This window comes from Humulus lupulus, chromosome 3, assembly GCF_963169125.1.
Source record: "Humulus lupulus chromosome 3, drHumLupu1.1, whole genome shotgun sequence".
Taxonomy (NCBI): Eukaryota; Viridiplantae; Streptophyta; class Magnoliopsida; order Rosales; family Cannabaceae; genus Humulus; species Humulus lupulus.
Window position 1 is genome coordinate 99,685,880 of NC_084795.1, and position 11,451 is coordinate 99,697,330.

General features: G+C 32.9%; 1 long non-coding RNA gene across 3 annotated transcripts; it reads left to right on the forward strand.

The window, feature by feature from the left end:
• Positions 1 to 4,451: 4,451 nt before the first annotated feature.
• Positions 4,452 to 10,684, forward strand: LOC133823011 (uncharacterized). 3 transcript variants are annotated; one of them, XR_009888095.1, is made up of 8 exons: positions 4,452 to 5,007; positions 7,064 to 7,104; positions 7,257 to 7,356; positions 7,812 to 7,937; positions 8,015 to 8,126; positions 8,497 to 8,597; positions 9,695 to 9,826; positions 10,442 to 10,684. It is a non-coding gene; the product is annotated as an uncharacterized LOC133823011 (long non-coding RNA). The 3 variants fall into 3 exon arrangements; XR_009888093.1 differs by having other exon boundaries at positions 7,812 to 7,891; XR_009888094.1 differs by having other exon boundaries at positions 7,070 to 7,104; positions 7,812 to 7,891.
• Positions 10,685 to 11,451: the final 767 nt, after the last annotated feature.

The following is an 11,451-nucleotide window of genomic DNA, read 5'->3' on the forward strand; positions in this document are numbered from 1 at the left end:
AAACTCTAAAAAAAATCACAGCTAAATAACAGTGAAACAACTCAGACCTGAAACAGAGTAATAATCAAACCAAAATTTTCTCAAATCATAACAATGAAAACATAAACCAGATTACAACAATGACACATAACTGAAAAAATCTAAACAAAATCACAATTAAATAACAGTGAAACAACTCAGACCCAAAACACAGCAATCATCAAAACAGATTTTTCTCAAAGCATAACATTTACAAAGCCTCGGAACAACAATAACAAAGCTTCACAACAAAAATAACAAAGCCTTAGAAAAATGAATCATCATTAATCTTTCAGATCAATGGGGATTTAATTAAAAAAAATCATAGATTTATACCTTAAAGCCACCAACCCAATTTGTCCGAAACTCAAAGCCACCAAAAATCATACTTCCAAAAATTTTACAGCCACCAATCCAACGTAAAAACCACCAGAAAAATATTAAAGCCAGGCCAATCCACCCAATTCGAAATAATCAAAGTCTTTAAAGAAACCAAAATCAAACCTTAAACAAAAAATTTGAGACATTACCCAAAGGAATTACACAAATCTGAAAATGAAAAATTACCCAAAGAGAATTGACCAACAATGGTGGTGGCATAGAGAACTCAACAAAGATGGAGGCGGCTCAGAGAACTCAACAACGATGGAGGCAGCTCAGATAACTCAATAACAATGGCAGCAGCTCAGAGAAGTGAACAACGATGGTGGCGGCTCAGGGGTTCGAAGGATGATGGTGGCGGCTCGAATATTCGAATAAAAATGGCAGCGGCTCAGGGATTGAAACAAGCGTCGATGACCATAGACAGAGGTCCGAAAATGCCAGTCGACCACGGAGAGAGGTCCGAAAATGGGAGAGAGATGTTGAGAGGGAGTCCGAAAATGGAGAAGAGGGAGGTGAGAGATCTGGTGAGAGGGAGTCAAAATGGAGGGAGTCGAAATGGAGAGGAGATTGTGAGTGAGGGAGGCGGCAGATGAGTGAAAGAGAGAATGAGAGTTATGTTAGGGTTAGATATTAGGGTTAGATATATTTTATTAGGTTTATATAAAAATATATATTAAATTAAAAGTAATATTAATTAAATTTTAATTTATATAATTTTATAATTTATTTTTTATTTTTTAAAATATATTATCAGTGACACGTGTCACGTAGTGATACGCCCACATGTATCCGTCACTTGACATGTCACCATATTCATCACATGTCAGTAGCCACATCACCTTTTTTTTTAATTATGTAAAAATGGGAGGGAAAAATAAGCGGGAATCATTAACAAATTTCCCTCCAAAAATAATCGTAGGTAAATCTAATACCTACCAATACTAATGGTAGGTAATAATAAATTTTATAGCCCCACCTGTTTTTTTAAGGAATCCCCTACCAATAGTCACTACGAAAATATAATCGTAGGTAAAAGAATTCTTTAGCTACCAATAAATATAAGTAGGTAAAAAATTGGTAGGTAAATGTTGAATTTCTTGTAGTGATTAAAACAGACACAATGATTTGATCAAATATAAATTGGATGGTCTATAATTTTTCAAATATGGTTTTTTATTTCTCACAAAGTATAAGAATTATAACATGCATTTTCTAAAAATTGAAAAAATATAGTCATCAAATGTCTTCCAAACAGGACATGAGATTTACACAATCATATATGCAAGGCAAGACAGTCAATTATTTGCAATTTCAAATAAAACAAACCCCCAAGGATTTCCCGAGGGAATCAAATCTGACCGTGTCTAATGCTTTAGTAAAAATATCTGCAATTTGTTTGTCAGTCTCAACATATTCTAAAATCAGAGTTTTGTTTTCAACAAGTTCCTAATAAAATGATGATGAATGTCAATATGTTTGGTGCGAGAGTGCTGAACATGATTTTTGAAGATATTAATAGTACTTGTATTATCACAGAAAATAGTTAAAGTTTTAATATCAAACCCATAGTCTGCCAACATTTTCATCCACAAAAGTTGAGTACAACAGCTTCCAGCAGCTACGTACTCAACTTCGGTTGTTGACAAGGAGATGGATTTTTATTTTTACTATGCCGGAGACCAAATTGTTTCCTAAGTAAAAACAACCACCACTTGTACTTTTGTGGTCATTAGTATTTCCAGTCCAATCTGCATCACCATAACAAACAAGGTTAGAGTTTGTTTCTTTAGAGTACCAAATGCCTAAATCAAGAGTATTATTGATATATCGAATAATTTTTTTAACAACAGTCACATGAGACTCCATGGGGTTCTCTTGGAAGCGGGCACACACTCCAACACTTTAATTAATGTCTGGACGACTAGCAGTTAAGTATAGGAGACTCCATATCATACTCCTGTAAAGAGTTGGATCGACTTTCTTCCCATTCTCGTCTTTGGATAGTTTGACAGTAGTTCATATGGTGGGACTACTCACCATTGTAGTGTTATTTTAAGAAAAGATATCTAATTGTAATGTGGAAACTAGAGAATAAAATATAGTATTTTATAGTGATATAATAATTTTTTAACATTTTTTGGGGTACTCCCTTTGGAGTTGCTTATGTCACATACTTAACATATACAAACTATTTAACGTAGCCATCATAGCATTATATGTACATATTTTAGTTGTTTCTATCGAAAGATTTACAGCCAAGAATATCGAAAGAGTAGTTGTGTTATTTATATTTAGTGAGAACAATCGTTTTTCTATTTGATGATTATAGTGTGTAAATGATGAAAACAACTCCGTACGCTGCTATATATATGTAGCGCTTTCTCTTATGTGAGAACAATAGCGCTATAATAATATCATCGAGTAATGAGTCTTTGAAACAATAATAAAACTCATTTCCCTAGCTAGCAAATTTGTTCAATTTTAGGGAGGCGTGAGAAAAAAGATGTAGTAAAGGAAATATTCTTAACTATATACTATTAAATCGAATTGTCTTAATTAAGGATTAAATATACGAGTAGATGGGAGCCCTTGCCCTAGCGAAAGCTCCTTCTCCTAGAAAAAATTAGATTCGTTATGTATATCTGTACCAATATGATATATATATATATATATATATATGAACACTCTTGTAATTTAAGGCCAATTGCCAGAGACAAATTTTGAAACCACCAGCTAACGTTTCTAATGTGATATAATTATATGCATGCATATATATATATATATACATATATATATTTCCTCTGAATATATAGATATATTTTTATGGGAAAGATGCTCAATTTCGAAAATCCATGCACATTGATTAATGGCCCCGATTTCAAGAAAATGTACCTGAAGTGAAGAGTCAATATATATAATTTATTATAATACATTGTTAGTTCAATTCTGATGGGAGCATCATTTATAGAAATGATTCATTCCTATATACACATTATATAATTTAATTTTACGGTATAATTATCAAAGCAATCATCGTAGATATACTTTTGTTTCGATTTTCTTTTCAAGTACGTGTTTCTACATTTTGTTTTAGAGTAAATTGAGGAAACAAAGAAAGCGAAAAAGCTAATTATTTCCTACTTGATGAAGATCAAAGTAGAAATTTTCTCTACCTATAATTATTATCAATAAATAAAGTAAGATATTAAAAGAACTCAACGAATTTCCGTACTCATATGATGAAGGTACATCCTCATGCACGGGGAAGCTCTAATGTGTACGCTTATATATAATAATATATTGGAATTGGTTGATTTTTTTTTTCTTAACACGCAATATTTTGTAATTATGGGGCAACAAATATTAAGAAAGATTCTTCTAAATTAAAAAATATTCAACCATCCAATTTTCCTTTTGGGATGTAAATATTCACTACTACAAAACTGAGATTTTCCGACACCCAACCACGACGGTCAACTCTGTTGATTGTCGTAATTGCTTAGCGGGACTCTACGCCGACAGTTAAAAACTGTAGGCATAGAGACCAACACCGACAGCTAATAACTGTCACCATTGCTTTTGACTGTCGCTATTGACCCCAACGCCGATAGTTAATTCGAGACCAATGTCGATAGTTAAAATGTGTCACTATTGACCCCAACGCCGATAGTTAATTCGAGACAAATGCCAACAGTTAAAATGTGTCATTATTGACCCCAACACTGACAGTTAATTCGAGACCAATGCCGACAATTAAAAGGTGTCGCTATTGACCCCAACGTCGACAGTTAATAAAAGTCAAATGCCGACAGTCATAAAATGTCGCTAAAATTCAAATAAAAAATCTAAAATTATCATTTATGAATAGTATAATTTTAAAGATAAACTAAATTATGTAAATATATATTTATAAAAAATTATGTATTTGTATTAGTTAAAAAAAATTATTTTATTAATTGGACAAATATTGTAAAAATTAATACTAAATTATGTAAAAATATATATATTTATAAAAATTATTTCGGACACATCCTTTTGTTTCCCGCGAAACCAAATAAAACCACCAAAAAAAATTTCATTTCCCTGTATCTTCTTCTTATTTTTCCTCTCTGTCTCACACAAAAACCATACTCTCTCTCCCTTCACTTTCAGACCCATACTCGGAGACCACCAAACCCCAAACACAGAAACCCCAATGGAGAGACCCATACTCATAAACCCCCAAACCCCAAACGCAAAAACCCCAATGGAGAGACTCAAACCCAAACCTTAGTTATATAGGGAGTTGTTCTCTCTCCCTACGCCTTTCCTCTCCTCTGCAATATCCCTCTCCCTATGCCGAGCCAGCCTCCTCTGCGATCTCTCTCCCTACGCCTCTCTTCTCCTCTACAATCCAACTCAAACCAGGTGAACCAGAAGCGAACCACTAGCTGATCTCCTAAAGCCGAGCTGAGCCCAGATGCCTCTTCTCTCCCTAAAGTCGAGCCCAGATGCCTCGTCTCCCCTAAAGTCGAGCCGAGATGATCTCCTATCTTGAGCCCAAATCGGCGTTCAACTTAACTCCATTCTTGAACCCAAACCCAACGCCGAGCCCGTTCACATCTGGTGCGTATATATATATATATATATTTTATGAGTCTCTAAATTGGGAATTAAAACTGACACAATTGGTTATGGATTATAATATAGGATTTTTGGTTCTCGGTATATCTGTTCTTTCGTGGTTCTCAATTTGGGGTTATATATATTATCATGTTTGACTGAGAAAGTTGAATATCTATGTTGGGTCGACTAGTTCTAGCTTTGGAAAAAAAAATTAAGGTTTAATAAATGCCTCTTCTTTTTTGTGAGCATCAGAATTTCGGATGTAAGTTTTCTTTTTCTCCCATCAAGACTTCAACTTTTGTGGGTATTTTTAAAAACAAATAAAAATAAATGCCTCTTCTATCCCTAATGCCGAGCATATGCAATCCCTCACGATGGCTCCATTTCTGTTCCAAACCCGCTCATTTATGTTATTAGACCCAGATGCTTGATCTGAAACCCAAACTGTCACTGTTCATTTTCCAAGCCACCGCCTATGTGTTTGCAGATCTATTGTATATTGCTATTTTGGCACAGTTGGCCAGAAACAGATATATGTATGCATATCATAATAATTAGTGTCAATCTCTCTCTCATTTCGTATATGTATTGACCTTTTGCAGCTGACGATTTGACTTAACATTGGAAAATTTTTCTACAAATATACTTGTCTCATAATTAGATCTCCTATGTTTTATTTATGCTTTACACTTTTGAAAACACACAATATTTTTCCTAAGTATATGTAAGATTTCTATGAATTTTAGAAGCTGCAATCCATCACGTAATAGTTTGTTTACACCTCATGGTTATTTTCAATAGCATTATTCTAGTAATTTAGTTGTTTTCCATATGGTTATATTCCAGTGGCATTGTATTAGCTATTATAAATTCATTGTTAATTTTTATATTTATTTTTTCATCTTGAATTCTTTGCCTCGCATAGAATTGGAACCATATGTTTGAAATTTAGAGTACTGTGGCCACTTGTTTGTTGTTCTATGAACATTTTTGACTCCATATATACTAGCTAATTAAGAAGTGAAGTTTTCTCTTATCTCTGGTTTTGTTGCTTTTTGAGTGTAATATATTATTTTTATGCAGTACTCTATTAAATTTCCATGTACGTAGCAATTTCCATGAACAAAGTGTAGTCACAGTTTTCTTTTCCTTTTACTGAGAAAAACAAAATCAATAAAAGCCAAGTTTTATATATGGTAATATGCATTTGGGTGCATGTTATATGGTAACATGCATCTAGCTATACATGATATGTTTCTTGAATTTTGTTTGTCTTGTTCATGCAGCTTCTAATTGAAGGTCACTTATTATTTTAATAACATAATTGCTGGTGCCTTTTGTGTGTTTATAATTTGTTTTTGTTTGCATATTGTAATGTGGTCCTGACAGCTTAAAACAATGGCCATGAGTACTTATCCCAAAAAAATCAGAGCTCTATCTTTTCATTCTCCTGACTCCGCTAAAAAATTGCATATTGCATTCAATTTACTTGATAAAAAATTCCTTTAATTCTTTAATTATTGAATACTTTTTCACCCATTACTTCTTCTCTCAACCTTTCTTCTTCTCCAGAATCAAAATACCTCAACCTCAAACACAAACATAACCCCAATTGTTGACCCCATTCATGTATCCTCTGCTTCTTCACACTCTTCTCCCAAACAGCCCAATTCCAGCTTCAATTACGCTTTCACCAACTCCAGCGGCAACCCTCTTCTTTGAATTTTTCGATCCACTGAATCCAACATTGAAAGTGTTAGCTAGCTCAAAACTTCAATCACTGTATAAAGTAAAGTTCTTTTGGGGGCTTTGTAGTGAAGGGTCACTACTACATGTGGAAGAAACTAAATGAAATTCTGAGATTTGGGTTTGGCAATTATGAAATTGTTTAAATTTTAGTCGATTGTCATGATAATTAAAGCTTGAATCTTTGGAAATAAAACTAGAAAATAGTATACTCAAATGGGTTATGAACCATGTTGAAAATGAAAAGAATTTCTGACTCTTGCTGTTGGGCAAGTGATTTTCGACTTCTGATTTTTGGCACTTTTTGTAGTTGCAGGTTCATTGGCTGGTTCCCTCTTGTGATTTGTCAATGTAATTTCTCTTCTCTACAAAATTATTGAAATACCATAGCCATTGTTCAATTCATTTTAGTTATATTTAAGTATAAGTTATAGTGATGAACATAAGTGTATTTGGTACTATATATAGTACATGAATACTCAGACTAGATTCAATCTTTGCAGGGTTGCATTTATATTGTTGATGCATATAAAGTTTACTGGAGTAGCTGTGTTAAAGGGATTCACGCTGGACAAATGGTTATGCGGCTAGTTGAAGCAATTGGTAACTTTTCAACAGTTCTTTCCTTCTCTCAATGTGTATGCAATTATGTACTAAAACACACACACGCAAGAAAATGAACAAGAAAAGAAATAATAGAGAAAAAAATGCAAAGATGTTTGTTTCCTTCTCCACTATCAATTACACAGTTACAACTTCATTCAATACAAGCTTGAGAAACACACTGAGAAGAGTATCCTTTGGAAGCCCTTTTGAGAAAACACCCTCTCAGCCCTGGCTTATCTTCTTTCACTCTTTCTCACTATTATACTCCCAAGACTTGTTACAATTGATTATTACAGAGCTAAAAAACAATGTATTTGTGCCACTCTATTGATCCAAATGGTTTATTTGAGGACTGATATTTGAACAGAAAACTGTCCCATTCTCTTGCTTTCTGGTCTTATCTTTTTCTCATTACGAGCTTCTTTTGCTAATAATGTAATCTAATGACACAGATGTTTATCTTGCTGGGACTGTCGTGTTGATCTTTGGCATGGGCTTATACGGATTGTTTATCAGTAATGTGCCTCCTGATGTAGGTTCTGGGATTATAACAATCTTGCCAATATGTCAGAAGTCATGTGTGTTTGTTGCTTCTTATTTCTAAAATCAAATTGCTTGTTTGGGTTTTGCTCTAATTATTAACACACTGTTACAGGAGAAAAAAACATGTGAAAGGCAATCTTAATGCCAAAGTTGGAAAGATAGATGGTCGTGTTGATGTTAATGCCCCAAAACGTATCACTACTCTGGGGGAGGCATAATCCTGGGTAGGTTTAATGGCTTATATTTCTTAAGTTGAGAGGTCAGGCCCATGGGTTGCTGCCATGAAATCTAGGGTTTGATTTCTCGTATGGACTTATATAGCAATTTGTCTGAGTGTTCGCTTTAGCGGAAGGGAAAATATGTGTGTGTGTGTGTGTGTGTGTGTGTGTTTACTCTTTAGTATTCTATATTCTCCAATAATCATTAAAATGTTTATAGAGTGAAAGTGCAAGGGAGTTACGAAGCAATGTAAAGTTTTCTCTGGACTTTTATTTGGAGAAACCAAAAGTTTAGAGGTTGTTGTTTGCTTAAATAGTGTTTTGACTCTACTTGCAAATCAGAGTCTAACTTATGCAATCATGACTTTAAAACCAGTTTGCAGAACGTGCATATATGAGAAGCTCTCGGATGAGGAGGTCAATTACTGTTCTATATGCAAAATTGATTTTGGGCTATCTTCCAGTGGAGAAACTCAGGTCAGTACTTTGTCTCTAGAGGCTGTAAATATAACCATTCCACCATATTTTTTTACCAGTTATTATTTTTTGTTTTTAGTTTCCCTTTATTTGAAAATAAACAGCAACTTAAGCTATGAAACTGTTTTTTTTTAACAGAATATACTTTTTCTCCCTTCTCCTACCAATTTTAGCATAAACAAGCGGGTTGAAAGTTAAAGAGCGACAACCCTTATAAATGAAAATGTATTAAAGGCCGATTTTTGTTGTTAGCGTATTAATATATTAAAATTTACTATTAAAATAGTTGCACTGATTAACATTAATACAATTGTTAGTTTTGTTCTCTTAGTTTTGAAGTAAGCCCAACATGTGAACTTGAGATATATGGAAACTAGTGATTTTCTGCTAATTGTGACCATTGCAACTTGCAAAGCTATTGAGTGTTGAAATTTTTGACTTAATTACTTGTGTTAATACAGGGTTGCCTACAAAATAATCAAACAACCCTGGAATTTTTTTTCCACTCCAAAAACTAAATGACTTATTTTTTTTCTTGCTTGGGAAACCCCATGTATGCTTGTTTCATTTTTCAGTAAAGAATATAGTGAAGTAACTGCTTTATATCATGCTTATTAACAATTGAATTAGGCTAGAAACTGTTGAAAATATGATTTATAATATTTAGCATCCAAGAGGATGTAATAGTGCAGTATTTATTCTATATTGATATTTGAACGACTGTAGGTAGCAATTGAGGTCGTGAAAAGGTAGCCATCATCATAGAGATTTCCTAGCCTTTAGCAAAAAGAATATAACACTAGTTAAAAGATGGGACTAGGAAAGTTCGATGAAAGTTTCATGCTATATAACCTTTTATAGGATAAGATCTTTGGTAGGCAATTAATTAAATGTATTATTTTGTAAAAAGGTTTTGGATAATAAGTTGACGGCAATATGATTCTTTTGAGAAGTTTCTGAATTACTTGAGATTTTGGCACTAAATAGATCCATGCATTATTGGTGAAATACAACTATATTTTTAGTTCTATATCTTGTATTAATTTTCTATTTCTAAGTATGCTCTCGTCCCCTGACATTTTCATTCTATGACAAAGGATACTGGCTAATCAGCAGTCTGTGCTTGCTCAAAGGAGAGGAAAGCTCGCAATATATAGGAAGTTGAGCGAAAAGTTCAGACTCTTCAAACTGAAGCTACAACTCTATCTGTCCAACTCACACTCTTCCAGGTATGTGTTGGTGAGCTTTTAGCATGACATTTATTTACAACCTGTTTTAAGACTGCACACACAGGACACAAGGAACTTTTAGGCTAGAAAGTTTAAAGTATTCAACAATTTGTCTTATTGAAAAAAGGTGATTATATTAGGTTGATGTTAGAATTTTAAGAGAGACTGCCATAATTTTATTCAAAGCATTTTATATTCCCATTCTTTTAGTATTTTATATGTTATTTCAAAGCATTTTATATATGCTCTATTTCTATAAATCATTTTCACTTTTCCTCTTGGTTTGTGGTTGATTTTGTTTTATGATTTCGTCTTTTAAACTGTAACTATTAGTCTTTAGTTTACTACTATGGAGAGAATGTCGAGCATCACCTTAGTTTAAAGAACTAAGACTTTTAAATTGAGACTGACAGGTATGTATTCCTTAGTTTAAAGAACTAAGACTAACTACTTAAGTCATGAGGCTATCCGGTTTGATAAGAAAAATACAACTTTTATATAAATCATTTTTGTGACTGAAAACCACATTCATCCTTTTTATGTCTTTTGCAACCTCAAGTTCTCTATTTATTTTAGTTTTGGTTTGAATTTAATGGTGTTTATTCTATATTGTAGGCTAAAATTCTACTTGGATATTTAAGAGAACCAAGACAATTATATAAGAGAACCAAGACAACAAGAAATTCTTCTTCAAGTTGTTGGGTATTATTTTATTTCTTTCTTGTAAGAATTATGTACATTGAGGATTTGATGTGTTATTTACATTGAGAATAATGAATTTTTATTGAGAATTATTTAGTCTCATGGGGATTTGATGTATTATTTACATTTCAATTGTATGAGTAAATGTTGTATGTATATGAATTTTTATTATGATAAATATAATTTTTTTTACAAGTTATGGTAATAATAATTAGTTATATGAGTAATTTTTTTATTGAAATTTATATTAAACTTCAATGGTTAAAAATATAATTAAAAGTTTTAAAAAATATATATCGAAAAATTATTATATATATAAATTTAATGTTATAGCGACACCTATTAACTGTCGATGTTGCTAGTAACAGTGACACATATTAACTGTCGGCGTTGCTAGCAATGGCGACACGTATTAACTGTCGGCGTTGCCAGCAACGACGACACTTATTAACTGTCGACGTAGCTAGCAACGACGACACTTATTAACTGTCGGCGTAGCTACCCCTACGCCGGCATAGGCAAATACGACAGTTAGCTGACTGTCGTCATTGCTCAATAGCGACAGTTAAAAACTGTCGGGAAAACCCATTTTTGTAGTAGTGATTATTCATATAGTTAGATATATAACATTGAATTGAATGTATTATATACGAACGGTTTAAACATAAAATCCAATGAATAAATTAGGTGGGAAATAAATGTTGATTTGCTTACTCTCATTCATAAGCTTTTATATTCATCTAATAGGATTGGGAACAAATAAGCCCATTCATAAATATATATATATGTTTTACCCAAATTTTGAGAATAAATAAACAGTCTCAAAATGTAGGTTCATAAAGTGTAAGCTCAAAGTAAACAAGTATTGTCATTATACTTGCACAAATAAACACGAAGTTCCAGTGCCACGTCATCAACACTCA